At 39.3% G+C, this 15,730-nt stretch overlaps 1 protein-coding gene across 2 annotated transcripts in view; it reads left to right on the top strand.

Annotated features, from left to right (window-relative positions):
* Positions 1 to 15,730, top strand: part of AKAP6 (A-kinase anchoring protein 6) — a 624,256-nt gene that overhangs the window by 111,303 nt on the left and 497,223 nt on the right. For both annotated transcript variants that reach the window (XM_031001840.3, XM_031001839.3), the window contains exon 2: positions 8,994 to 9,205. The gene's annotated coding sequence lies outside the window, so the exon portion shown is untranslated. The remainder of the gene's footprint in view (positions 1 to 8,993; positions 9,206 to 15,730) is intronic.

Here is a 15,730-nt window from a genome sequence, read left to right as displayed (position 1 = left end):
TGGCCAGGCTGGTCTCGAACTCCTGACCTCAGGTGATCCACCCACCTCAGCCTCCCAAAGTGCTGGGATTACAGGCATGAGCCACTGCACTTGGCTGGTTTTGGAATTTTTGATTGCATGTCTTTAACTGGCCAGGGGTGGAGAATAGGAGGGAGGATTAAGTTGCTGAGTTTGGCAAACTCAGATAAAAAGCATTTACTAGGCGAGGTGCCCAACAAGTGCTTGCTACACAACCTATGCTACTCTGGAAGACAGTTCTTGACCCAAAGGAGGTTGAAGTTGTTTCTGTGACAGACAAACATCTGTTTAGTGGAATACAAGGCAGGCTGATGTAAAGTCTCAGCTAGAGGTAAAAGGAAGTTGATACTTATCATAGGATGTAGGATTTCAGCTCTTGTTTATTTCATAGAACCCTAGCAAATGGAAAGACTTGTGAATAGTGTACAACCCTACACTTCATAGAGCTGATTTTTAAGAGTGTATTTGTCAAACTGGATTATTCACTAAAGAAAATGTTTCTACCCCATAAATAAATCTTTTTTGTTAGAGCTGCTGTGATTTTGTTGTAGTGTACCCTTTAATATATTATTTACTGAAGGATTTTTACCTTGTAAGCATGATATAATTATTTTCCTTAGAAAAAGGAACGCCTTTAAAATTATCTTGGAAATTTCCATTTTTCTATAATCTGTTTATGCTGGGAGAATATTTGTAAATGAGGATTGATTATCAATATTTTTTCTCAGGTAAGGGGCAGAGACTAAATTAAAAGAACTTGTGGGGTGAAATTGCTGTGTTAGTTACAAGACAGTTGTGAATAACTTGAAAACAGGTATCATGAGCACCACTTTATTTCCTGCAAATAAGAACTCTGATGACACATAGTAGGTGTTTTCTTGCTGACTTGCTTTGTCATTTTAGGTCTAATCTTTTCAGTAGCAAATTATATTTTGGTATTTTAGGCAGTAAAGGAAGGGATAAAGATTTACACATACAAACCTTAGTAGAATCTTACAACGTTTCAAACACTGGGGTGATAAAGAGAAAGCTTGCAGGAAGCTTATCATTGCCTGGAATAGAAATAATGCTATTTTTCTCAAATAATTAAGAATTAAGAAGGACTTATTAAGAAATTGCTTATGCCTAAGAGTGTGACCAAAATAGCAGTACCATAAAGAGCTGCGTACTTGAGGAGGCAAGATTAAGACCTATGAAAACATCGAATGCTAAAACAGGAAAGCCCCAGTTCAAAAAGCTTGTAAACTCCTGTCTAGTATGTTCATCCTCAGTGTTTTCCTTTGCCTGTATAAATTAGCAGCACAACTGTGCTTCCATTAACACATTAAAGCCAGTCGGTTCCATCTCAAATGTTTGTGTTTGTAGTTAAAATCAAAATGAAACAGCAAAACACTGGTCGGCCAGGTGTGGTGGCTCATGCCTGTAATCCCAGCACTTTGGGAGGCTGAGGTAGGCAGACTGCTTAAGCCCAAGAGTTCAAGACCAGCCTGGGCAACATGGTGAAACCCTGTTCTCCAAAAAAACACAAAAATTAGCTGGGCATGCTGGCACATCTATAGTCCCAGCTACTCAGGAAGCTGAGGTGGGAGGATCACCTGAGCCTGGGAGGTTGAGGCTGCAGTGAAGTGTGATTGCACCACTGCACTCCAGCCTAGGCAACAGAGTGAGATCCTGTCTCAAAACAACAAAACAAAAACAAAAACAAATAAAAACACTATAAAGTTCCATAAAGTCAGACAAGAGAAAATCTTGAATTCAGAAGGACGTCAGAGAAATCTCTGAACTGGTTAGGGCAAGTTTCTATGGGCAAAATCACCCCAAGGTCTATTTCAGATTCCAAATCTAATGTTCATTCAAGATCTGATCTACCCTCCCTGGGCTTGTTGAGATTTTAGTCTTTGCCAATGGAAATTTTGCCTGGGAAAGGAGAGGAATGGAACTCAAGCTCATTGAGATGGTGGTCACTATAAATTTGGGAATGTTCAGGAGTAAAGGAGGATAATATCTTGCATCTACCTTGTGAGTAGGTCTTACCAGTTCTGGCCCTGAACCTAACCCTTTGAAGGGGTCTCAGCTCTGAGACTGTGAACCCCTCTGGGACCTAATAGCTTTTCTTTTCCCTTCCTAGGAAGCTGTATGCTACTGGTGCCTACTTATACATTACACAATTTCTCAGATGACTTTGTGAATCAGTTAGGCCTCTGTTTACTGTGACTGAACCTCCAAGCCATACACTGCCTTAAGCAGAAACAGGGACTTGTGGACTCATAACCAACAGAACCAGAGTAAGGCTGATTTCTGGCATAAGTGGTGAGAGAAAAGTGTTCCTTTCTCTCAACTCAGCTCTGCTCTTCTCCTTGTGTTGGCTTTATTCTTAGGTTCTTCATTCATGAATACAAAATGGATGAGCAACTTTAGACTTGACATCCTTTCCTATTCAAAATCAGGAGCCAATAGTGATTTTCAGTAAAATGTTTCATTGCTTCTCGGTGGCTTCAATGGTATCCCATGTACACCTCTGAACTAATTTCCGTGGGTCATGGGAATAGTAATAAACTGATTAGCTTAAGATTGATTGGGTCACATACTCCATTCCTTTGGTTAGATTCCCACCCAAAGCATGTAAGTTTGAGTGTAGAAAAGGTGATATCTAAGAGGAAATAATAAATGCAAAAATTAGGTAACAAAATAACTGAATTTGTATACCATTATTGCTGCTGCAAGTTCTGTTCTGATTGCCAATGATTAATAATCATCAGGTAATAATTTCTTCTTTACATGCTAAAGCAGAGGGATGATGAGCATTCAACAACAATAGCAGCCACACATATGCACTGTGCCTAAATATCTGATGTCCAAATATTTTTGGCCTCCAAATACTCTCAGAAAGTATAGAAAGTGTACGGGTTGAAGCAGCATCCACAGTCAGCATGGGCTTATGATCATATAGGCATGTGGTTAGAGTGTTTGAATACTTTTCTATTTTGTGAATGAAGGTCTTTTTTAAAGCCAAAATTGGGCGCTGTTGGTAGAGGATGCACTAAACCCTTTCTCCTTCTGCATAAGATTTTGATGTTTGGTTAACTCTGTAACTCTGTTCCCTTGAAAACAGTAAAATGTCAACCATGTTATTGGGTAACATTGGTTAGGGTAAAAATGACCCTTGATTAGTGAAAATGACTGCCTTGGAGAAGGGGAATTTACCTGCTCTGGCCCTGACTCTGCTCTCCAAGATAGGCTGTTTGTTTACTCTGTCATAGCCCTGTTCCATTCATCATATCCCTTGGCTACATCTGAAATGGGAGATGAGGAGTAAGCCCTCCTTAGTAGCTAGTTTGAGATAACTATAAATTCTAAGAGGAAGCTGTAGTTTTGGGCTTCTCTGAGTGCAATGACTCTTGTAACCAGGTGTGTCTCTTGGAGGGATCTGGAAGTTATGCCTATGAAGTTTTTACAAAGATATTGGTTCCTGTGAGGAATGAGGTTTTCAAGGCTGGGCACTCTTGAACTTGCCTAATGTGTTCTTACCTGAGTTCTTAAACTGTCACCAGGGGGCCAGATAGAATAGCTTTGGACACTGTATAGATTGTTCCATGGATTACCACAAGACTCCAGAGAAGAGGAATGCTTGATGCTGCTCTGTTGGCAAACTCTCTGAGTAGGCTAGTGCCAAATGTTGGCTGTGATAGTCTTATACAGCTGAACGTTCAGTTGAGCTTCAGAAGACTCAGTGAAGGTATTGCAGACACATAGGTAAAATGCAGCCTGAAGCAAGGATCATATTCCTGATCTCATGATGTGGCAGAACTGGATAACTATGCATTTTAGCTATTTCCTTTTCTCTCATGGCACAAAGCTAAATTCTATTTTCCAGCTTATCTTGCAATAGGTATGGCCATTTGACCAAGTTCTAACCAGTGGAATGTGGGGTGGAAGTGAAGAAGGGTACTTCCAGACCTAGCCCATGAAAACCTCCCCTATACTATCTCCCATCTTTCCTCAATTGGTCAACTGATGCCCAGGAATCTAAGGCATTAGAGGAAGGTGAAACCTCAAGAGAGAGGTCTTGAATAACCACATAGAAGGTCATCTGCAGTCAGGAATATTCAGTTAGAGTTCAAATGAATAAGACATACACAACTATATTTAGCCAGAGTAATTTAGCAGCTTAGCTGTGAAATCTATTAGTACTTCCTTAACTAACAGATACATTCCTCAGATCTACAAATTTTCTCATTGTATACCAAGAGATGCAGGCCTGCTGCATTTTCAGAAATGGCTTTAAGATTTTTTGAAACCCTAGCATGCAACACAAGATGTATGTTTACATCATGAGCTAATGATTTGGAAATAATACTAATTTGCTTTTGAAATAATAAGAATTTGGAATACAACTTTGTCTTAGTTCATATTTTGCTGCTATAACACTATCTAACACTGAGTAATCTATATACAAAAGAAGTTTATTTGTTCTGGAGGCTGGAAGTCCAAGATCAAGGGGTTGCATCTGGTGATGACCTTCTTGCTGAATCATAACATTGTGGAAGAGATCACATGGTGAGAGGGTGAGAATGCAGAGATGGAAAAAGGGGGCTGAACTCCTGCAGTCACTAAATTACTCCTATGATAGTGGTATTAGTCTATTCACGATGGCTCCTCCTCTTAAGTATCATCACAAGGGCAATTAAGTTTCAACATGAGCCTATAGTTCCAGCTACTTGGGAAGCTGAGGCAGGAGGATTCGTTGAGCTCAGGAGTTTGCATCCAGTCTGGGCAGCATATTGAGATGCCTCCTCTTAAACAAACAAATAAACAAACAAACAAAAAAACCAAACCCAGAAAACCAAACCCATGAATTTTGGAGGGAACACTCAAACTATAGCCAACACCTACTTACAAATAGGAAAAAATGACCAGGAGGAAACATTTCTGTAAATGTTGCTGTCTGCAAATGATACTACCAGATTTCTGTCTTGTCAGTTCAGGATGGCGAGAAAGATTGGAGGCAGACTGAGTTGTGCTGAAGGTGAGAGAAGTTGTATTTTTTCCTTCTTCTGCAGCCGCAGGCTGAATTGGAGGTTTAGTGGTGTTCTAGCTCATTGCTGTTTACAGTCATATTTACTATGTTGTAGATGGACACCCAATGGAACATTAGTCTATGAAAAAAGGATTCTGTGATTAAATATAAATTAGGAAAGTACTGCATACTATATTTCTACAGGAGAGTCTCAATGCATATTAGCAGATTGAAAACTCTTAGAAAATCTGCAATCTATTTAATAAATGCTGATGAGAAAACTGGCTAGCTATATGCAGAAAACAGAAACAGGACCCCTTCCTTATACCTTATACAAAAATTAATTCAAGATGAATTAAAGACTTAAATGTAAAATCCAAAACCATAAAAACCCTAGAAGAAAACCTAGGCAATACCATTCAGGACACAGGCATGGGCAAAGACTTACTGATTAAAGCACCAAAAGCAATTGCAACGAAAGCCAAAATTGATAAATGGGATCTAATCAAACTAAAGAGCTTCTGCACAGCAAAAGAAACTATCATCAGAGTGAACAGGCAACCTACAGAATGGGAGAAAATTTTTGCAATCTACCCATCTGACAAAGGTCTAATATCCAGAATCTATAAGGGACTTAAACAAATTTACAAGAATAAAACAACCTCATCAAAAAGTGGGCAAAGGATATGAACAGACACTTCTCAAAAGAAGACATTTATGTGGCCAGAAAACATATGAAAGAAAAGCTCATCATCACTGGTCATTAGAGAAGTGCAAATCAAAACCACAATGAGATACCACCTCATGCCAGTTAGAATGGCAATTATTAAAAAGTCAGGAAACAACAGATGCTGGAGAGCCTGTGGAGAAATAGGAACGCTTTTACATTGTTTTGGGGAGTGTAAATTAGTTCAACCATTGTGGAAGACAGTGTGGTGATTCCTCAAAGATCTAGAACCAGAAATACTATTTGACCTAGCAATCCCATTACTGGGTATATACCTAAAGGATTATAAATCATTCTACTATAAAGACACATGCACATGTATGTTTATTGCAGCACTATTTATAATAGCAAAGACTTGGAACCAACCCAAATGCCCATCGATGATAATCTGGATAAAGAAAATGTGGCACATATACACCATGGAATACTATGCAGCCATAAAAAAGAATGAAGCTGGAAGCCATCATTCTCATCAGACTAACACAGGAACAGGAAATCAAACACTGCATGTTATCACTCATAAATGGGATTTGAACAATGAGACCACATGGACACAGGGAGGGGAACATCATACACCAGGGCCCGTCGGGGGGTTGTGGGCAAGGTGAGGGAGAGCATTAGGACAAATAGCTAATTCATGCAGGGCTTACAGCCTAGATGATGGGTTGATAGGTGCAGCAAACCACCATGGCACATGTATACCTATGTAACAAACCTGCATGTTCTGCACATGTATCCCAGAACTTAAAGTAATATAAAATAAAAAAAGAAAGTCTGCAATAAAGGAACATGTTTTTAACACTGTCACTTTATCATAAATAATGATATATAATATAATCTTGTTAGAAAATTTATATTTTATTAAATTATAATTTTATCTATAAATAATTTATTCAGAATAAACTACCCCAAAATCTTGGTGGTGTTTGTTTCTCACTCATTGCAGCCCAGTGTAGGTCAATAGGTAGTTGGGAGAGGATGGTTGAGCTCCATGCAGTCATTCAGAGACCCAGGCTCCACCCACAATGTGTGGCCATTATCTTTCTGGGCTTCAGAGTTCCACTGGATTCTTTGCATCCAGCTAGCAGGACAGGAAAATATGAAGAAGAGACACTTGGTCTTAGCCACCTTTGGAGATGATGGTTTCCACTTCCACTTCTGTTTCATTGGTGAGTGCCATTTTGTGGGCAAGCAATTTAGCTAGTCCAGGTTGTTAAAAGTTTGACCTGGCCTCAGGTTTGATGAGCCATCCATTTCTTCCCATCAAATGATTGACTTGCTTCTGGCAAAAAAGATTAACAAGATTCTTACCATCTTGAGAAGCCATATTCAAATCTGGAACACCTGCTCCCACCCTGTCCTCTCCTCTTTATAGCCTGTGGATTTCAGCTCTGGAAAGACTAATCTTATTCTGTAATAGATCCATGTCTCTTTATCTTCTCCAGAGACTGAAGGGTTCTTCAGAGATATCTTAAAGAGTCAGCTTACAGCAAATGAGGTTGGAGGCAGTGGATGAGAATGGCTCATCAGTCTGGGCTCTGGGCTTTTTATCTTGCCTCAACCAAGGCAGTCCAGCTTTGATCTGTATCATTAAAAGAAAGGTTATATTACTAATGAAAAACCTGAAAACTATGGTTGTTAGCTAAATCAATCATCTCTGCAGATGAAAAACTTGAGGCCCCAAGAAGTTAATCAATTGGCCTGATATCACACAGATGCTCTAGGAGGACCTGACATTTACAGTTGGGTTTCCTGACTCTCAGATCTGTACTCTTTGTACTGGGGTAGCTGCCTGCTACTTCTCTCCTTGTGTGTGGCATGTGGTCTGAGGTCTAAGATAAAGGGAGGGAGTCAGGCTCTGCTGATGCCACTAAGGACCTACGCAGGCAGATTCACCTCCTGCTTTTGGTCTCTTAATTCCTCTCTAGATGAAGCAAGAACAAGTCTGTCTTCCCATCTAGGGCAGGGTTGCTCTGTGCAAGGCTGATGGTGCACCCTGCTGGGATATTGGCACTTCTCAGGCATTTTATTAGCTCCTATTTACAGAGACACTGCCTGAATTCCTTCTGCCACTTATCCCACACCCCCTATGCTGGTGGTTAACAGTGCCATTTTAAAATCTCAAGCAGGAGGAGACAACATAATTGTCTCATATTTTAAGCTTTTGGAATGTTGTTCTTTTTCAGAGTTGTGAAGATGGAGTGGATACAGGTCAGCTTGATTCTGTTTTTCTCTATCAATGGCCTGCAAATATTAAATATGCAAAACATAGGCTGCTCTGTCCATATCTCCTTCCCCCCAGTTCTCACCACATGACGTTTATTTCTGCTCAGGACTGGAAAGAAGTGATTGCTTTAGATTTGCTTTTCTTTTACCAACTGGAGAAATGCCTTACCGTGTCTTGTTTAAATGTGGCTTTTCACACAGTTCCAGCTTTTGGGATTGGGGAGGGGCACAAATAATCTGTGTGGTAGGCAGTTTTATTGTTCAGAAAAGAAGAAAACAGACCCCAATGTTTGGAATGCCAACGATTTAGGAAGTTTCTAGCAGGTCTGCTACTTGTTCCAACCACTAGGTTTGATCCCAGAAAAGACTCACATGCGTTTTGGCCATGAGAAGGAGGGGTTGCCTGCAGGCCAAAGGAAGGGTCAGTAGAAGTTGAGGGTGGTGTGTTATGCCCCTCTAGATTCCAAACTTCCCTTTGCTGCCTATCTGATGACCAGGTGAAAGCTGGGTTTACTCTGCATGGGAAGGTTCTGTGGGTTGGTGTTCATCAGGGAAAATAACCAGGACAGACTTCATTGGCCAAGGGTTTGCCCATGTTTTGAGAATTAAAACTTGTTTACTTGAGAGTTAGAGTCATTTGGTCAGCTGTTTATATTCCATTTTTAATTATTTTTGTGCTCACTGTTTTGTTCTTTTGGTCTTTGACAGATGAGCAAAAATTCTTTTTAATAACTTTTAAAAAGCTATCCCAGTGCTGACCAGGGAGGAAAAAGTGATCAAATTGTCTAATAAGGAAACATTGTACATTTCAGTTTTTATTTGCTTAGTACTAATTCTATTTTCTCCTCCCACCTTTTTTTTCTAAATGTATAACAACAAAGGGGGAGATAATTTTTGTTTTTTCCAAAATGCTTTCAGGGAAATCCCTTTTAAACCTATGGATTTTAGTCCAATGAGGAATCTCTTCCTTTGATCTAAATTTTGCATATCGTCTGTTTCTTACAGGGCTTCCGTATTGTCTCAGGCTCCACTGGAAATGCAGCAAGGATTCCTAGCACATCCCAGTTGCCATAGCAACAGCAGTCTTTCCCATAATGAGCTGCATCATCTGAACTGATGTCACAGCATCATGCAGCAGGTCAAACAAGGCATCTCCTAGTATTGCATCCTACAGATGTGCTGTAAACATCAAAAGAAGACGGTGGGATCAGGAGATGGTGAGTGTTAAATGTCTGGGCCTTAATTGCACGGCTGTTTTGTTGGTTAGTCGGTGTCTGCTAAGGCGGAGATTGGGGGATGTTGTCTCTGCTTAAAATGGACTGGGGAAAGAAGGGCTGTTTTACCTAAATCTGTTTTTCAGGCTGCCGGGTTAAGACAAAGGCCTGTAAGAGTCATATAGGAATTAAAATATGTAGAATTATTCTTGCTCCAGCTCTGTCTGTTATTTTTAAGTGTTCTTACAGAATTTTTCATAAACATAAGATGATTTTTCAATTGCAAAACCCCAGATAAGCTTTAAAATGAGTAGTTAACAGTATTTAAGCATTGTAAAAATATAGATTTCTTTTTGGGAGGCAGAGCTAATTGGCCCCCTCTTTGCTCTTGTGAATTATGAAATATCCAGTGATTTGCAGTATGAAATTCATTATTTACCTCGGTTGGGTTTCAGTTTCTTCATGGCAAGGAACAAATGCTGAATAAGCATTTGACATAACCCTGATGTGAAAGGGGATCTCTTGCATATTGAAGACAGAATTTATTAAAAGCATAAAAACCTAAACCAAATGAAATTATTTGAGCCTTTTGATCTATATGGTAATTCTTCAACCCATGTCCTTCAGAGTTAGTTGAAAGACTGCAACATATTTTTCCATCTCTAGCTAGTCTCTGAAATAGCTGGAGTTGTTTGCAGGCTGACTTGTAACTGAGAAAGGAACAAGTCTCCTCTCTGCGGCAGTTGCAGTGAAGGGTAACCCTGGGAGAGCCTCTGGAGTGGCAGTGGTGTTGCCATCCCTTGCTTAACTTTAACAAAAATCTGGGTATGATGAATAAATATCAGGGTCCTCAGTGGTTGTAGGGAATACAGATCTCTGGACTCAGTCATAACCTCAACTCAATTCCAAAACTCTAAACACGTATCATTTTCATTTCAACTCCTAGCTCTGTTTTTAGGCATCTTTATTATTATTATTATTTTCTAAAAAATTAGTCTGACAGTGTCAGATAAGGAGCAGAATGTTGCCTTTTGTTTTGGGAAATGAAATGGATTTCCCTGGTGCAGCTGATTGCTACTAGGGGAGAGAAAGGAGGAGGCACATGTCAGTTCAATTGATCAATATGTCCACTTAGAATCAGGGAGTGGTCTTGTGGCTTAATGCTGCCAAATTGATAGTTTTTACTCCAAAAGTCTTACACGAAAGAATGGCAACCATTGAATTCCTCTTCTTTTAGTCTGTTTATTGGGGCTAAAGAGATATATCATGGAAGGCAGGAAAAGCAATACCTTTAGCTAGCTTGGAGTGATTTTTTTTTTTTTTTTTTTTTTGCACAGAGTTAAGTATGCTAGTCCCATTAGGCACCAGCCAGAGGAAAGGCCTCAGATTTTAATTTGTTTGTTTATACCACATCATGCACATGCTTGCTACTCTCAGTCCTTTAAGCTTATGTTTCTGACATGCAGCTGTATAGGATGGGAGAGGTCAGCTCAGCCTGGCTTTATCGCAAGCACTTAGGAGCATGAATTGTTCATTGCCTGCTTTTTTATGTCATATAATGTGAGCAGAAAGCTCTGCTGGGACTGCTGGGTGTGAACACATCTAAGTCAAAAGCTCTAAGGTGACAGGGAAGAGTGCTAGATGGTGATGGGGGAAGGGAAAGTATGTCTTGTAGCTAGATTATAAATCTGGATAAAATCACTTAGTGCCTTTTAGAATTTTCTTAAAGTATTATTTCTGAAGAAGAGCAATGAAGAAAGACTTGTTTGGTAACATGAATTTCTAGGAGTAAAAAAAAGCAAAAGGCAGCATTGTAATGAGTTTTCTATTTGCTTAATTCTTGTCTCTTTTGTCTAAAGTGCTCTTCAGCTGCTTCATCATGGTTGATTTGTTCAATTACTGGAAGTCACAAAAGCTAGATTCCTTAAGGGCAGTGTTAGAAAAAGTGGAGTCATGCTTTGAGGGTGGGGAAGGGCGCTGGTGGGTGTGGACTGACGCAGTTATCTAGTGGAACATCCTCCCGGTTCAGACAACCCTGTAATTTTTCCCCCCGCAAATGTTCAAAATGCAATTACAGTTCTCCAACTTTATGCTTTTGTGCTCTTTTTGCTCCAGGAGAACAAAGCCCCGGTAATGGGAGCTGTCATCCTAATGTTTTGTTTCTTCGTTTCTTTGTAGAGGGCCACAGCCTGCGCTGCTCTCTGATTAGCTGCATGTCTTAATTACTGGCTAAGGCTATTTCAGTTGTCTTAGTTTTAATATATCCCCAAGGGGTAGATGGTGTGTGTGTGTGTATAGGGGAAGGGAGAGATTTCTCTATGGCTGTATTTATTGGTGCCTCACTGAAACTTTCTACAATTTAAGGAATTTTGTTTCACAGTAATGATAGATCATCAAGACCATGTTTATTGGACAAAGTTTAGGCCATGGAAGCCTCACAAGAAGTTAATGTCCTCTATACTTTTGGTTATGGCTTTCACAAATACATTACAAAGTTACAAAGAAGTTAATTCTTTGCCGATAACTAGGCCGCATAGGGATGATAAAAATAATAATCATAATAACAATCAAAGCTATCATTTATTCAGTTCTTACTGTGTATCAGTACTGAATTAAGTTTTGTGTATATCTTATTTAGCCCTTATAATTATTATTATTATGAAGTAGAGAGTAATAATCTCACTTTATAGGATTAGGTGTTATTATTCACATTTTGCAAAAACCAGTCCTTAGCCAGGCGAATAAACTTGGCTAAGGTTATGTAGTTAATAAGTGATTGGGCCAGGATTCCAAACCATTGCGATCTGGCTATGCAGCACACATGCTTACCCACGGCCATCTCAGTTTTATGACATCTTTACTGTATATACCATACAGATCAGTCATCTATACTCTATCACACGTACCCCACCCCTCCTCATTCTAATTGGAAAATCAGACTTCATATGTAGAATGAAATGTCATTTGCAACACTAAGATTGATTTCACTGTAAGGATGAGCATGAATCTTGATCAGATGTGAATATTTACTTTGTACCCGGAGATTTAAGTAATGAAGAGTTGGTGCTTAGACCTTTGCCACTGCCCTTGCTTGATATAACTTTCTAGCAGGATCTCTGTATGGAAAATGTTACATCAATAATTGTGAGCATGATGGAGTTGCACTCAAAGCAGGTCTTACCTGAGTCAGTAATGATTCAACTTTGTTATAAACCTGTCTTATCAGCTATATTTGTGGTGCTTTGTTAACTTTAAGATGTTTGTATTCCCTGCTGTTGCACCAGGTTCTGTTCTCAACCTGGTGTTGAGAACAGAAGCAGAAACTTCTCTCACAGTCTGGAAAGTGTAATCTGAATCTATCTCTTAGGTTAAGAAGATAGAGGATTTATTTTGCTGAATGTATCAGTGGCTGAAACCAAACTCTGTCTATCTCTGACAAAGTACAAGAATGATAGTCTTGTGTAATATCCTGGAAGCCTTGTGTTTGAGGAGAGCTGATATAGTCATTTCTGTATCATCTTGCTCATCCCCAGCTATCCACGCCCAGTGTCATTATTGGGCTCTAAGGGCTGTTCTTTGTTTGAGTGTGGGGCTAATGCACACACTGACAGCATGTTGATATTGATTCCAGTATGGTGAATACTTAGAAATATTATTCCACAGGGCTCATTAGCCTTTTCTAGGTTCCAGGAAGAAGTTAACCTTTGTCCTAACCTGCTCCAAAGAGGCCCAAGCTTGTGTCTGCATGAGGTACAGGAATGAGAGGCTGATCAGAAAGCATCAAAGCTGCTAGGTACAATGACTACAGGAGTTAGGTTCCAATTAGGAAATAAAATAGCCAGTGGAATTTAGGGAAGTTGGTGGTCTTGCTACATGTCTCTGATTTTCTTCTATTTATAATCCTAGAACCCATGAAAGGCAGTTTGTTTTGATCCCATGGGTTCAATTCAATTCAATAAATATTTATTGAATATCTCCTATATGCCAGGCATTGTCAGGGAATCTATAGCAATGAGCAAGACAGATGCAAATCTCTTCCCCAACTACATTCTAAAGGGGAAGGGAAAAATGGGTAAATTGGTAAAATAATTTATTTCCTCTAATACTGCAATACTATTTCTATTTACTTTTTATTCCATGTGCTATTAGAGAAGCCCATTATCTGTGCACATTTGTATAGGTACATATAGCTATATGGTTTATATGTGGAGGTAAACTTACTGCATTAAATAATAACTTTTTTTTTCTTGCATGGGTTTGGATTAGAATCTTTCTGGATGTGGACAAGACCAATATGGCAATTAGTATTTTTTTGGTATAAGCTATTTTGAGAAATAAAATTATAATCAGTCAAATAGTGCGTGTCTATCTCAGCTGACAAACTTGACATATGGAAATATGAAATGTGTATGGCAGATCAGTTAAGGAGAGATGTTTTCGTTTTTATAAAAGATATTCATCACCTTTAAAAATTGTCCAGAGAGCCCTCTAAATTGAGCATTCCAGCCAGCCTGCTGATGGAGGTATGTATCATACAAGGTACCAACTACACACTTAGTTGTACAAGGACAGGTATACCAGTTACCTTCAGTCTCATCTAATCGCCCTAGTGTGCCTTACAGTATTGCTTTAAATGGGAAGCATTTCTCGAAACAATCATATTGACTGAACTCTGTAGATGGGCCCTGAGTGTGGTTTTTCAGAGGAATAGCAATCCATATAGGACTTTGGCCATGGCAACAGACTTTTAGGTACAGTAGCCCCTTCTGTGCCCTTATTTGTGATTTAGCCTTTTGTAGTTATGGTTATCCGTGGTCTGAAAACATTCAATGGAAGATTGCAGAAATAAACAATAAGTTTTAAATTATGTGCCGTTCTGCATAGTGCAATGAAATCTCTCACCATTACTGTTCTGTCCTGCCTGGGATGTGTATCATTCCTTTGTCCAGCATATCCATGCTATATATGCTACCAGCTTGTTAAGTCACTTAATAGCCGTCTTGGTTTTCAGATCAACTATCTCGCTATCATAATGCCCATGTTCAAATAACCTTTATTTTACTTAATAATGACTCCAAAGCTCAAGATTAGTGATGCTGGCATATTGTTATAATTGTTCTGTTTTATTATTAGTTATTGTTAATCTCTTATTGTGTCTAATCTATAAATTAAACTTTATCACAGGTATATATGTATAGGAAAAAACATAGTATATGTAGGGTTTGGTGCTATCCATGGTTTCAGGCATCCACTGGGGGTCTTGGAACGTATTCCCTGATAATGAGGGGGACTATTGCAGTTTGAATTAATAAGGCATACAGTTTCTTCTCCACAAGCACATACCGGTCAGTAATTGAATTCCTGAGTTGGCTTTAAGACTTGGTGAAGATAAAGGACAGACTTTGTTTTCCTCATAAGCCACCAGCCATATTTTTCTCTGTTCTTCAGCCATGGGGCATGCTCCAAACTCTTCCAGCCTTCTTGCAGTGGTGTGCTTTGAGTCACAAGGGGAAGTAGGGAGAGAATTTGGAACCTTTATTTTATTTTCAGATTTTTATTTGGAGACAGGGTTTTACTCTGTTGTTCAGGCTAGATTGCAGTAGTGCAATCATTACTTCCTGCAGCCTTGAAATTCTAGGCTCAAACGATCCTCCCACTTCAGCCTCCCAGGTGGTTAGGACTGCAGGTGCACATCACCCCACCTGGCTAGTAGAGCCTTTAGAATGGGGTCTCAAACTGGCTAATACATGAGCTAAACCTAGCCTGCAGCTTGTTTTGTATGGCTGCTGGGCAGGCTTTATGGGTGTGCAACCTGTGTAGTTGCATAGGGCCCTGCATTGAGAAGGGCCCACACTTAGTTTAATACTCTGCTGTAACCATCTTGGAATTCTTAATAATTTTTTAATAAGAGGCTCCACATTTTTATTTTATAGTGGACCTTATGTAGCCAGTCCCATATGGCCCTTTTGGTGCCCCCACTGATACTGCCTGAGCCCTGTAGATGTTTGAGTTTCAGACTCCCCACTTCCTCCTACTCTGGAACAATTCATATAGAAATTGTAGTGCTTAGAAAAACTAAGGGACCATTGTCGAAACAACCCAGAGCAAGGCCCTTGTAGATGGTAATTCAGTGGCATGCACAGGAACTCAGTGGCATTTCTTTTATAGGCAATCGGGGATATATTACATTATACTTGAAGATATTTGGTAGGTGAGGTTTATTTGTCACCACCATTGCTTTCAGGGGAGAAATCAAATCTTCTTTGCAAAGCAAGCTAATTAACCATCCTGTTGGTTCAATGTTTATATTAATTCTCTTGCCCTTTGTTTACTACTTGATTACTTTTATCACCTGCTTTGTTTAACTCTCATTTAAATTACACAACATATTTATGCTGTCTGGGTATTTTTTTTTTAATACTATCCTTTTTTCCTTTTTTTTTTTTTTTTTTTAAATCTCTCTCTCCAGGAGGCCAGAGGGCCTATAATTCGAGGTTATATTACTACAGGAAAAGTTCATTTTTTTTT

The sequence above is a fragment of the Gorilla gorilla genome, chromosome 15 (assembly GCF_029281585.2).
Source record: "Gorilla gorilla gorilla isolate KB3781 chromosome 15, NHGRI_mGorGor1-v2.1_pri, whole genome shotgun sequence".
In the NCBI taxonomy this organism is placed as follows: domain Eukaryota; kingdom Metazoa; phylum Chordata; class Mammalia; order Primates; family Hominidae; genus Gorilla; species Gorilla gorilla.
The sequence above is the reverse complement of the archived record's forward strand: the minus strand, read 5'-3'. Positions and strand labels throughout refer to the sequence as shown.